This window comes from Ranitomeya imitator, chromosome 9 (genome assembly GCF_032444005.1).
Source record: "Ranitomeya imitator isolate aRanImi1 chromosome 9, aRanImi1.pri, whole genome shotgun sequence".
NCBI classification, from domain to species: domain Eukaryota; kingdom Metazoa; phylum Chordata; class Amphibia; order Anura; family Dendrobatidae; genus Ranitomeya; species Ranitomeya imitator.
Window position 1 is genome coordinate 73,696,824 of NC_091290.1, and position 14,403 is coordinate 73,711,226.

A 14,403-nucleotide genomic window follows, 5' to 3' on the forward strand; every position below is an offset into this window, starting at 1 on the left:
TCTTTTGATGCAATTAGCTGCAGGTTACACTTCAGGAAACATGCCTTTGGGGCACCTGTTTGTGATGTTATTTTTTCCACAATTTTCAGAGAAAGAGCTCAGTGTAAAACCAAGAAGTACAAGCCATAATGCATTATTTATTCCCACTTACTGTCTTTCAGTAACAGAAAATTCATTATTTTTTATAGTCTGATACTGTGGTAACAGTAACAATCTCTGCTTACTGATGCATAACTGTACCTAAAACATACCCCGTTATGCCTGCTACAGTGAAAGCTAGCCAATGATGGGATAGTAGTTTTATCATCTGGCTACTGTGTTCAAGTGTAAAAAAACAAAAACACATATACATAGATAGCATATACTTACCATACAGCTAATCCCTGACGCCCTCGATCACCTGTAAAAAGATAAAATAATAAACCAATAGTATACTCCCTGTTCCGATGTAATCCATTTAATAATGAGTACCTCCCAACGATCTCCCATGGAGAGCTGCCACATTGTCAGATATGACCGCTCTCCAGGGGCTCTGGTGATACAGTGATTTCAGGTATCCTCCCGCAGTGGATCAGTCCGCCGTCAGAGGTCAATGGAGTTCAAGCTGTCACTTGTGGCACTGCTGCATGGGAAAATTCTCATGCAGCAGTGCCATAAAGTGAGAGTATAAACTCTCAGTGTTAACAGTGATAACTGCAGGAGCCATTATCTCCTGTCATTGTGTCACTGGAGGCCTATAGAGTGGTCACATCTCCTGATGTGATAGCTCTATAGGGAAGATCATCGCGGGACACTTGTTATTAAATAGATTATGTCAGAGCAGGGAGTATACTGTTGGTTTATTTATTTTTTTTACAGGAGAATGAGGGCATTGCATGGATTAGCAGTACACTAAAGATGGGAAACTGTGTTTAGTGTTTTATTTCATTAAAATACTTAATTTTGGTTGTTTGTTTATTTAACTCCTTAACAACTATAGGATTAGTAATGGATGGGTGCCTTATTGATGCTTCACCTTAGAGATGCACCATTTCTGGGATGGCTGTGAGCTGGTGTTTGTAGCCGGGGGGTTAAAATCCATGGCCCCTTCCTAGCCTATTAATATCAGCCCGCAGCTTTCTGCATAGCCTTTTCTGGCTATTAATTATAGTGAAACCCTAAGTCATTATTTTGGGGGGTTGTTCTATTTTAATAGCCAATAAAGGCTAAATATTCATAGCCTGGGAAGATCCAGGGGTATTAACCCCTTCCTAGGCTATAAACATCGGCCCCCAGTCGCTGGCTTTCCCTCTCTGGCACAGAAACTGGTGTGGGAGCCCACACCATTTTTTTTCAATTTTTTCAAATTAAACAGATATTGCGTTCAAGGCCGGGGACACACTTGTGAGAAACTCGCACAAGTCTTGCATCTCAATACCCAGCACTGCCACCAGCACTCGGGACCAGAGTGTGTGGCTGCATGTATTTCTATGCAGCTCAACGATCCAGTCCGAGTGCCGGCGGCAGTGCGGAGTTTTGAGGTGCGAGACTCGTGTGAGTTTCTCATAAGTGTTACCCCGGCCTAATGCAGATTTTGTGTGTGTGTCTTTATTTAACTATTTATGTACAATTTTATTATGTTTATTACTAAACATCGGGCTTGGTATTATCTATATATCTATCTATCTAGAGATATATCTATCTATTTATCTATAGATAAAGAGATAGATCTATCTATAGATACAGTTATATGAAAAAGTTTGGGCACCCCTATTAATCTTAAGCTTAATGTTTTATAAAAATTGTCTTTTTTTGCAACAGCTATTTCAGTTTCATATATCTAATAACTGTTGGACACAGTAATGTTTCTGCCTTGAAATGAGGTTTATTGTACTAACAGAAAATGTGCAATCTGCATTCAAACAAAATTTGACAGGTGCATAAGTATGGGCACCCCACCAGAAAAGTGACATTAAAATTTAGTAGATCCTCCTTTTGCAAAAATAACAGCCTCTAGTCGCTTCCTGTAGCTTTTAATGAGTTCCTGGATCCTGGATGAAGTTATTATTGACCTTTTCTCTTTACAAAACAATTCCAGTTCAGTTAAGTTTGATGGTCGCCGAGCATGGACAGCCCTCTTCAAATGATCCCACAGATGTTCAATGATATTCAGGTCTGGGGACAGGGATGGCCATTCCAGAACAGTGTAATTGTTCCTCTGCATGAATGCCTGAGTAGATTTGAAGCGGTGTTTTGGGTCATTGTCTTGCTGAAAGATCCATCCCCTGCGTAACTTCAACTTTGTCACTGATTCATGAACATTATTGTCAAGAATCTGCTGATACTGAGAGGAATCTATGCATCCCTCAACTTAAACAATGTTGTGAATTCTGTTATCAAACTTCCTCCGGTGGTCATGAATGGTACTTCGGCGAGTTCTGTCCATGGACTCCCTCTGGTGGCTGTGAGTGGAGCTGCTGCTTCTGAGGTTCCTTCCACAGGTGACGGAGTTTATTCTTTGGCTGGCTGCTCTATTTAACTCCACTCAGATCGTTACTCCATGCCAGCTGTCAATGTTCTTGTACTGGTTCAGTTCGCTCTTGGATCTTTCTGGTGACCTGTCTACTCCAGCAGAAGCTAAGTCCCTGCTAGTTAATTATTTGTTCATTATTTTCTTGTCCAGCTTGCTATCATAATTTTGCCTTGCTAGCTGGAAGCTCTGGGATGCAGAGTGGCACCTCCGCACCGTGAGTTGGTGCGGAGGTCTTTTTGCACACTCTGCGTGGTCTTTTTGTAGTTTTTTGTGCTGAACGCAAAGATACCTTTCCTATCCTCAGTCTGTTTAGTAAGTCTGGCCTCCCTTTGCTGAAACCTGTTTCATTTCTGTGTTTGTGACTTCATCTTAACTCACAGTCAATATATGTGGGGGGCTGCCTTTTCCTTTGGGGAATTTCTCTGAGGCAAGGTAGGCTTTATTTTCTATTTCTAGGGCTAGTTAGCTCTTAGGCTGTGAAGAGGCGTCTAGGCCGGGTTAGGTACGCTCCACGGCTATTTCTAGTTGTGTGATAGGATTAGGGGTTGCGGTCAGCAGAGTTCCCACTTCCCAGAGCTTGTCCTGTGTGAGTTTAACCATCAGGTCGTTCCGGGTGCTCCTAACCACCAGATCCATAACAGTACAGCTGGCCCAAAATATTAATGCATCTCAATAGAGGGATAAGAGAAGTTCTGAGACCATTTTTTTTCTCTGCAGTGTGTTTTGTCTTTCTTTTCCCCTTAACCTCTGGGTGGTTCTGGACACAGGTGTAGATATGGACATTCAAGGTCTGTCCTCTTGTGTGGATCATCTCACTGCAAGGGTACAAAACATTCAAGATTTTGTGGTTCAGAATCCGATGTTAGAGCCTAGAATTCCAATTCCTGATTTGTTTTCTCTGGATAGATCTAAGTTCCTGAATTTCAAAAATAATTGTAAATTGTTACTAGCTTTGAAACCCCGCTCCTCTGGTGACCCCGTTCAACAAGTAAAAATCATTATTTCTTTGTTGCGTGGTGACCCTCAAGACTGGGCATTTTCCCTTGCTCCAGGAGATCCTGCATTGCGTGATGTAGATGCGTTTTTCCTGGCACTTGGATTGCTTTATGATGAACCTAATTCAGTGGATCAGGCAGAGAAAATCTTGCTGGCTTTGTGTCAGGGTCAGGATGAAGCAGAGGTGTACTGTCAGAAGTTTAGAAAGTGGTCTGTGCTTACTCAGTGGAATGAGTGTGCCCTGGCGGCAATTTTCAGAAAGGGTCTTTCTGAAGCTCTTAAGGATGTCATGGTGGGATTTCCCACGCCTGCTGGTCTGAATAAGTCTATGTCCTTGACCATTCAGATCGATCGGCGCTTGCGTGAGCGCAAAGCTGTGCACCATTTGGCGGTATTCTCTGAGCATAGGCCTGAGTCTATGCAGTGTGATAAGACTTTGACCAGAGCTGAACGGCAAGAACACAGACGTCGGAATGGGTTGTGTTTTTACTGTGGTGATTCCACTCATGCTATCTCCGATTGTCCATTGGTATGGTACAGTCTAAATTTCTTTTGTCCGTTACTCTGATTTGCTCTCTGTCATCCTATTCTGTTATGGCATTTGTGGATTCAGGCGCTGCCCTGAATTTGATGGACTTGGAGTTTGCCAGGCGCTGTGGTTTTTTCTTGGAGCCCTTGCAGCATCCTATTGCATTGAGAGGAATTGATGCTACGCCTTTGGCCAAGAATAAGCCTCAGTACTGGACTCAATTGACCATGTGCATGGCTCCTGCACATCAGGAGGATGTTCGCTTTTTGGTGTTGCATAATCTGCATGATGTGGTCGTTTTGGGGTTGTCATCGCTACAGGTCCATAATCCAGTATTGGATTGGAAATCTATGTCTGTGTCCGCCTGGGGTTGTCAGGGGGTACATGGTGATGTTCCATTGCTGTCAATTTCGCCTTCCACTCCTTCTGAAGTCCCTGAGTTTTTGTCAGATTACCGGGATGTATTTGAAGAGCCCAAATCCGGTGCCCTACCTCCTCATAGGGATTGCGATTTTGCTATTAATTTGATTCCTGGTAGTAAGTTTCCTAAGGGCCGACTGTTTAATTTATCTGTGCCAGAGCACGCCGCTATGCGGAGTTATATAAAGGAATCCTTGGAGAATGGTCATATTCGCCCGTCGTCATCACCGTTGGGAGCAGGGTTCTTTTTTGTGGCCAAGAAGGATGGCTCTTTGAGACCTTGTATTGATTACCGCCTTCTTAATAAGATCACAGTCAAATTTCAGTACCCTTTGCCACTGCTGTCTGATTTGTTTGCTCGGATTAAGGGGGCTAGTTGGTTCACCAAGATAGATCTTCGAGAGGCGTATAATCTTGTGCAAATTAAACAGGGCGATGAATGGAAAACAGCATTTAATATGCCCGAGGGCCATTTTGAGTACCTGGTTATGCCATTCGGGCTTTCTAATGCTCCATCTGTGTTTCAGTCCTTTATGCATGACATCTTCCGAGAGTACCTGGATAGATTCATGATTGTATATTTGGATGATATTTTGGTCTTTTCGGATGATTGGGAGTCTCATGTGAAGCAGGTCAGATTGGTGTTCCAGGTCCTTCGTGCGAATTCCTTGTTTGTGAAGGGGTCGAAATGTCTCTTTGGAGTTCAGAAGGTTTCATTTTTGGGTTTCATTTTTTCCCCTTCTACTATCGAGATGGACCCTGTTAAAGTTCAGGCCATTTATGATTGGACTCAGCCGACATCTGTGAAGAGCCTGCAGAAGTTCCTGGGCTTTGCTAATTTTTACCGTCGCTTCATCGCTAATTTTTCTAGTGTTGCTAAACCGTTGACTGATTTGACCAAGAAAGGTGCTGATGTGGTCAATTGGTCCTCTGCGGCTGTAGAGGCTTTTCAGGAGTTGAAGCGTCGTTTTTCTTCTGCCCCTGTGTTGTGCCAGCCAGATGTTTCACTCCCGTTTCAGGTCGAGGTTGATGCTTCTGAGATTGGAGCAGGGGCTGTTTTGTCGCAAAGAAGTTCTGATGGCTCGGTGATGAAACCATGTGCCTTCTTTTCTAGAAAATTTTCGCCTGCTGAGCGCAATTATGATGTTGGCAATCAAGAGTTGTTGGCCATGAAGTGGGCATTTGAGGAGTGGCGACATTGGCTTGAAGGAGCCAAGCATTGCGTGGTGGTCTTGACGGATCACAAGAATTTGACTTATCTCGAGTCTGCCAAACGGTTGAAGCCCAGACAGGCTCGATGGTCGCTGTTTTTCTCCCATTTTGATTTTGTGGTTTCGTACCTTCCGGGCTCTAAGAATGTGAAGGCTGATGCCCTGTCAAGGCGTTTTGTGCCTGACTCTCCGGGTGTTCCTGAGCCGGCGGGTATTCTCAAAGAGGGGGTAATTTTGTCTGCCATCTCCCCTGATTTGCGGCGCGTGCTGCAGAAATTTCAGGCTGATAGACCTGACCGTTTTCCAGCGGAGAAACTGTTTGTCCCTGAAAAATGGACTAGTAGAGTTATCTCTGAGGTTCATTGTTCGGTGTTAGCGGGTCATCCGGGAATCTTTGGTACCAGAGATTTGGTGGCTAGATCCTTTTGGTGGTCTTCTTTGTCACTTGATGTGCATTCTTTTGTGCAGTCCTGTGGGACTTGTGCTCGGGCTAAGCCCTGCTGTTCTCGTGCCAGTGGGTTGCTTTTGCCCTTGCCGGTCCCGAAGAGGCCCTGGACGCATATTTCCATGGATTTTATTTCAGATCTCCCTGTCTCTCAAAGGATGTCGGTCATTTGGGTGGTTTGTGATCGCTTCTCTAAGATTCCTGGGCATGCGCACTGCGTGTGTCAGCCACTCACCTAGGTCCCCCCGCTGACACACGCAGTGCGCATGCCCAGGAATCCCAGCCCCGCACTGTGCATAATGCATAACACAGTGCGGGGCAGGGATTACCGAGGTGGGTGGCCGCACAGCGCTTACTGCGCCTGCCCCACAAATATTTACACAGCGCCGGCGCCGGATTTTCGGGCATGTGACATTTTTTGATTGCTTTTTATTCCAATTTTTGTGAGGCAGAATGACCAAAAAACAGCTTTTTATGAATTTCGTTATGGGGAAATGGATAAAGCAGTTTTATTCTTAGGGTCAGTACTATTACAGTGACACCTCATTTATATTTTTTTATGTTTTGGCGATTTTATACGATAAAAACTATTTTATAGAAAAAATAATTATTTTTGCATCACTTTATTCTTAGGTTTATAACTTTTTTATTTTTTCGCTGATTATGCTGTATTGTGGCTTCTTTTTTGCGGGACAAGATGACGTTTTCAGCGGTACCATGGGTATTTATATCCGTCTTTTTGATCGCGTGTTATTCCACTTTTTGTTCGGCGGTATGATAATAAAGCATTGTTTTTGGCCTCGTTTTTAATTTTTTTTACAGTGTTCACTGAAGGGGTTAACTAGTGGGGCAGTTTTATAGGTCGGGTCGTTACGGACGTGGTGATACTAAATATGTGTACTTTTATTGCATTTTTTTATTTAGATGAAGAAATGTATTTATGGGAATATATATATATATAAATATTTTTTTTAGGAATTTTTTAAAATTTATTTTACACATCTGAATATTTCTTTTTTTACACTATAACATTGCTCAGGGGCCATCATGTTATAGTGTAAGATTGCTGATCTGACAGTTGGCTGTGCACTGTGTCAGATCAGAGATCTGACGTGCACTCCTTGAGCAGGCGCTGGTAAGCCACCTCTCTGCAGAACCCAGATGCAGCCCCGCGGCCACTTTGGATCCGGGGCCTGCAGGGAGAAGAAGGTAGGAGACCTTCGGAGCAATTCGATCACATCACGTTGCTCCGAGGGTCTCAGGGAAGCCTGCAGGGAGCCCCCTCCCTGCGTGATGCTTCCCTATGCCGCTGGAACACTGCGATCATGTTTGATCGCAGTGTGCCAGGGGTTAATGTGCCAGGGGCGGTCCGTGACTGCTCCTGGCACATAATGCCGGATGGCAGTTGCGATAGTCAGCTGACACCCGGCCGCGATCGGCCGCGCTCCCCCCGTGACCGTGGCCGATTGCTATGATGTACTATCCCGTCGGTGGGCATACGGGCCCACCCCACCTCGACGGGATAGTACGTCTAATGTCAGAAAGGGGTTAAATAATAATAGATCAATATTTAGCCTACAAAAACGCATACAAATCCACATGAAAATCAGCATAAAAAACACATCATATCTGCATGGATTTTTACCTGCGTTTTCTGACAAGAGATGCGGAATCTGCCCAGAAAATTCCACAGGCAAATCTGCATCATGTGTACATGCCCTTATGTGCTTTCCTGGGGAGTTCCTCACAGTGAGACTCAGATGAAGATCTTCTCGAAATGCTGAGATTCAGGTTTTTCTAAAACTATACTGAACTGTAAATGCAGAAAATACTTAAAATTAATGCAAATCAAATATATGTAATGTGCTATAACTGGCAAATTAAAGCAATTTGTGATTTTATTGCGCGAATCGCCAAAAATGTTACATTTACCCATTTTGAAGATTGCATCAGCTAGAAAAGACTCATATGATGTTGGCTTCAACTGTGCAAGCTTCTCTGTTGTGAATTCTGTGGCTGAGTTCACTTCTGTGGTCACAAGTGGTATTGCAGTCTCTGGGCTTCCTCCCTCAGGTGTTTTGGTGAGCTCGTTGGCTGCCTTGCTATTTAGCTCCACCTGAGTCTGTCTTCCTTGCTCCTTGTCAATGTTCCAGTGTTGGATCTGAGCTACTGCATCTTTCCTTGGGCCTGCTGCTCTGCTAGATAAGTGCTTCTAGTTTGTTTTCTGTTTTTTTCTGTCCAGCTTGCTATTGTCTTTTGCTGGAAGCTCTGAGAAGCAGAGGGGTGCACCGCCGTGCTGTTAGTTCGGCACGGTGGGTCTTTTTGCCCCTTTGCGTGGTTTTCGTTTAGGGTTTTTTGTAGACTGCATAGTTCTCTTTGCTATCCTCGCTCTGTCTAGAATATCGGGCCTCACTTTGCTGAATCTATTTCATTCCTACGTTTGTCTTTTCATCTTGCTAACAGTCATTATATGTGGGGGGCTGCCTATTCCTTTGGGGTTTTTCTCTGAGGTAAGTCAGGCTTGTATTTCTATCTTCAGGCTAGTCAGCTCCTCAGGCAGTGCCGAGTTGCATAGGTAGTTGTTAGGCGCAATCCACTGCTGCTTATAGTTGTGTGAGGATAGATCAGGTACTGCAGTCTACAGAGATTCCACGTCTCAGAGCTCGTCCTATTGTTTTTGGTTATTGCCAGATCTCTGTATGTGCGCTGATTACTGCACGCTGTGTTGCCTGATTGCCAGCCATAACAGTACAAGGAGCCCACACCAATGATTCCCAATAGAGGGAAAAAAGAAATCCTGACATCATTTTTTTTTCTTAGCTCTGTCTTCAGTCTTTTTTTTCCCCTAGACATTAGAGTGCTTCAGGACACAGCTGTGGACATGGATATTCAGGCTCTGTGCTCCTCAATGGATAATCTCGTTGTAAATGTACAAGAGATTCAAGATACTATTGATCAGAAATCGATGCTAGAACCAAGAATTCCGATTCCTGATTTGTTTTTTGGTGACAGAACTAAGTTCCTGAGCTTCAGAAATAATTGTAAGCTATTTTTGGCCTTGAAACCTCATTCTTCTGGTAATCCTATTCAACAGGTTTTGATTATTATTTCTTTTTTGCGCGGCGACCCACAGGACTGGGCGTTTTCTCTTGCACCAGGAGATTCTGCATTGAGTAATGTTGATGCATTTTTCCTGGCGCTCGGATTGCTTTACGATGAGCCTAATTCAGTGGATCAGGCTGAGAAAAATCTGCTGGCTTTATGCCAGGGTCAGGATGATGTAGAAGTATATTGTCAGAAATTTAGGAAATGGTCAGTACTCACTCTGTGGAATGAATCTGCACTAGCGGCTTTGTTCAGAAAGGGTCTCTCTGAAGCTCTTAAGGATGTAATGGTGGGATTTCCTATGCCTGCTGGTTTGAATGAGTCTATGTCCTTGGCCATTCAGATCGGTCGTCGCTTGCGCGAGCGTAAATCTGTGCACCATCTGGCGGTACTGCCTGAGAGTAAACCTGAGCCTATGCAGTGCGACAGGACTATGACTAAAGTAGAACGGCAAGAACACAGACGTCTGAACAGACTGTGTTTCTATTGTGGTGATTCTACTCATGCTATTTCTAATTGTCCTAAACGCACTAGGCGGTTCGATAGCTCTGCCGTTATTGGTACTGTACAGTCCAAATTCCTTTTGTCCATTACCTTAATGTGCTCTTTGTCATCGTATTCTGTCATGGCGTTTGTGGATTCAGGCGCTGCCCTGAATCTGATGGATTTGGATTATGCTAAACGTTGTGGATTTTTCTTGGAGCCTTTGCGGTGTCCTATTCCGTTGAGAGGAATTGATGCTACACCTTTGGCCAAGAATAAGCCTCAGTACTGGGCCCAGCTGACCATGTGCATGGCTCCTGCACATCAGGAAGTTATTCGCTTTCTGGTACTGCATAATTTGCATGATGTGGTCGTGTTGGGGTTGCCATGGCTACAAACCCATAATCCAGTATTGGATTGGAACTCTATGTCGGTAACCAGCTGGGGTTGTCAGGGAGTACATGGTGATGTTCCATTTTTGTCTATTTCGTCATCCATTCCTTCTGACATCCCAGAGTTCTTGTCGGACTTTCAGGATGTATTTGAAGAGTCCAAGTCTGATGCCCTACCTCCGCATAGGAATTGTGATTGTGCTATCGATTTGATTCCTGGTAGTAAATTCCCTAAGGGTCGTTTATTTAATTTGTCCGTACCTGAACACACCGCTATGCGCAGTTATGTGAAGGAGTCCCTGGAGAAGGGACATATTCGCCCATCGTCGTCACCATTGGGAGCAGGGTTCTTTTTTGTAGCCAAGAAGGATGGTTCGCTAAGACCGTGTATTGATTACCGCCTTCATAATAAGATCACTGTTAAGTTTCAGTATCCCTTGCCATTGATTTCTGACTTGTTTGCTCGGATTAAGGGGGCTAGTTGGTTTACTAAGATTGATCTTCGTGGTGCGTATAATCTGGTGAGAATCAGGCAGGGAGATGAATGGAAAACGGCATTTAATACGCCCGAGGGTCATTTTGAGTATCTCGTGATGCCGTTCGGACTTGCCAATGCTCCATCTGTTTTTCAGTCTTTTATGCATGACATTTTCCGTGAGTATCTGGATAAATTCTTGATTGTTTACTTGGATGACATTTTGATCTTCTCAGATGATTGGGAGTCTCATGTGAAGCAAGTCAGAATGGTTTTCCAGGTACTGCATGCTAATTCCTTGTTCGTGAAGGGATCAAAGTGTCTCTTCGGTGTGCAGAAAGTTTCATTTTTGGGGTTCATCTTTTCCCCTTCTACTATCGAGATGGATCCGGTTAAGGTTCAGGCCATCCAGGATTGGACTCAGCCGACATCTCTAAAAAGTCTGCAGAAATTCCTGGGCTTTGCTAATTTTTATCGTCGCTTCATCTGTAATTTTTCTAGCATTGCCAGACCATTGACCGATTTGACCAAGAAGGGTGCTGATTTGGTTAATTGGTCTTCTGCTGCCGTGGAAGCTTTTCAGGAGTTGAAGCGTCGTTTTTGCTGTGCCCCTGTGTTGTGTCAACCTGATGTTTCTCTTCCGTTCCAGGTCGAGGTTGATGCTTCTGAGATTGGTGCAGGGGCGGTTTTGTCACAGAGAGGTTCTGGTTGCTCAGTGTTCAAACCATGTGCTTTCTTTTCCAGGAAATTTTCTGCTGCTGAGCGTAATTATGATGTGGGCAACCGAGAGTTGCTGGCCATGAAGTGGGCATTCGAGGAGTGGCGTCATTGGCTTGAGGGTGCTAAGCATCGCGTGGTGGTATTGACTGATCATAAGAACTTGACTTATCTCGAGTCTGCCAAGCGCTTGAATCCTAGACAGGCCCGTTGGTCGTTATTTTTTGCTCGTTTTGATTTTGTGATTTCATACCTTCCGGGCTCTAAAAATGTGAAGGCGGATGCTCTGTCTAGGAGTTTTGTGCCCGACTCTCCGGGGTTATCTGAGCCGGCGAGTATCCTCAAGGAAGGAGTCATTGTGTCTGCCATCTCCCCTGATTTGCGGAGAGTGTTGCAGAAATTTCAGGCTAATAAACCTGATCGTTGTCCGGCCGAGAAACTGTTCGTCCCTGATAGGTGGACTAGTAAAGTTATCTCTGAACTTCATTGTTCGGTGCTGGCCGGTCATCCAGGAATCTTTGGTACCAGGGAGTTGGTTGCTAGATCCTTCTGGTGGCCATCTCTGTCACGGGATGTGCGTGCTTTTGTGCAGTCCTGTGGAATTTGTGCTAGGGCTAAGCCCTGCTGTTCACGTGCCAGTGGGTTGCTTTTGCCCTTGCCGGTCCCGAAGAGGCCTTGGACACATATTTCGATGGATTTCATTTCTGACCTTCCCGTTTCTCAAAAAATGTCGGTCATTTGGGTGGTCTGTGATCACTTTTCTAAAATGGTCCATCTGGTGCCCTTGGTTAAATTGCCTTCCTCCTCTGATTTGGTGCCTTTGTTCTTCCAGCATGTGGTTCGTTTACATGGCATTCCTGAGAATATTGTTTCTGACAGAGGTTCCCAGTTTGTCTCGAGGTTCTGGCGAGCCTTTTGTGGTAGGATGGGCATTGACCTATCTTTCTCCTCGGCCTCCCATCCTCAGACTAATGGCCAGACCGAACGAACCAATCAGACCTTGGAAACATATCTGAGATGTTTGTTTCCGCTGACCAGGATGATTGGGTGTCATTTTTGCCGTTGGCTGAGTTCGCCCTTAATAATCGGGCCAGCTCGGCTACCTTGGTCTCTCCATTTTTCTGCAATTCTGGGTTCCATCCTCGTTTCTCTTCAGGACAGGTTGAGTCTTCGGACTGTCCTGGTGTGGATTCTGTGGTGGACAGGTTGCAGCAGATCTGGACTCAGGTAGTGGACAATTTGACCTTGTCCCAGGAGAAGGCTCAGCTTTTCGCTAATTGCAGACGCCGTGTGGGACCCCGACTTCGTGTTGGGGATTTGGTTTGGTTATCTTCTCGTCATATTCCTATGAAGGTTTCCTCTCCTAAATTTAAACCTCGTTTTATTGGTCCGTATAGGATTTCTGAGATTCTCAATCCGGTGTCTTTTCGTCTGACCCTCCCAGACTCCTTTTCCATACATAATGTATTCCATAGGTCGTTGTTGAGGAGATACGTGGCACCTATGGTTCCATCTGTGGAGCCTCCTGCCCCTGTTTTGGTGGAGGGGGAATTGGAGTATATTGTGGAGAAGATTTTGGATTCTCGTGTCTCTAGACGGAAACTCCAGTATCTGGTCAAATGGAAGGGTTATGCTCAGGAAGATAATTCCTGGGTTTTTGCCTCTGATGTCCATGCCCCAGATCTTGTTCGTGCCTTTCATGTGGCTCATCCTGGTCGGCCTGGGGGTTCTGGTGAGGGTTCAGTGACCCCTCCTCAAGGGGGGGGTACTGTTGTGAATTCTGTGGCTGAGTTCACTTCTGTGGTCACAAGTGGTATTGCAGTCTCTGGGCTTCCTCCCTCAGGTGTTTTGGTGAGCTCGTTGGCTGCCTTGCTATTTAGCTCCACCTGAGTCTGTCTTCCTTGCTCCTTGTCAATGTTCCAGTGTTGGATCTGAGCTACTGCATCTTTCCTTGGGCCTGCTGCTCTGCTAGATAAGTGCTTCTAGTTAGTTTTCTGTTTTTTTCTGTCCAGCTTGCTATTGTCTTTTGCTGGAAGCTCTGAGAAGCAGAGGGGTGCACCGCCGTGCTGTTAGTTCGGCACGGTGGGTCTTTTTGCCCCTTTGCGTGGTTTTCGTTTAGGGTTTTTTGTAGACTGCATAGTTCTCTTTGCTATCCTCGCTCTGTCTAGAATATCGGGCCTCACTTTGCTGAATCTATTTCATTCCTACGTTTGTCTTTTCATCTTGCTAACAGTCATTATATGTGGGGGGCTGCCTATTCCTTTGGGGTTTTTCTCTGAGGTAAGTCAGGCTTGTATTTCTATCTTCAGGCTAGTCAGCTCCTCAGGCAGTGCCGAGTTGCATAGGTAGTTGTTAGGCGCAATCCACTGCTGCTTATAGTTGTGTGAGGATAGATCAGGTACTGCAGTCTACAGAGATTCCACGTCTCAGAGCTCGTCCTATTGTTTTTGGTTATTGCCAGATCTCTGTATGTGCGCTGATTACTGCACGCTGTGTTGCCTGATTGCCAGCCATAACACTTCTCCATACTATCTTCAGAGAGCAAGGTGTGGCGCAGCATATCAGTGGGGACTATCATAGCCTGTATAAAAGCAAAGACAGGGAACGCAGAAGCTATTTTGGGGGAGCATGGATAATGAGAGGAGAGCTTACTGCTCAGCAATAAGGATACGGAGAGGAAGCCATAATGCAATGAACACATTCTACAGATAGTGTGGCAGCACAAATGTTTCTTTAGTTACGTTTACTATCCGTTTAACCTTATCCATTATGTTGAGGTCATTTTGTCATTACTTAGCTAAAGGGTTGGAAAGGAGTTGGATACAGACCTAGAAGTTCTCGGAGGGTTAAACTGGGCAACTGAGTAAAATTTGCCAAAGCTTGCAAAGTTGAATTTATAAATATTCATGTGTCTATACTCATTATGTAATATTGGTGATTTGCTCTAGAATTATCAGTCTTAAAAACCAGTGGACTCATTCGCAGGTTGTCATTTTTCAAAGATTATTGTTTCAACACAAAAGAAAAATTCTAATATCTTTTCACTTGGATTAGAGAACAATGCAGCGCCCAACAAAGCTGAAAGGTGATCATTAAAAACAGGTCTACATCTAGGTAT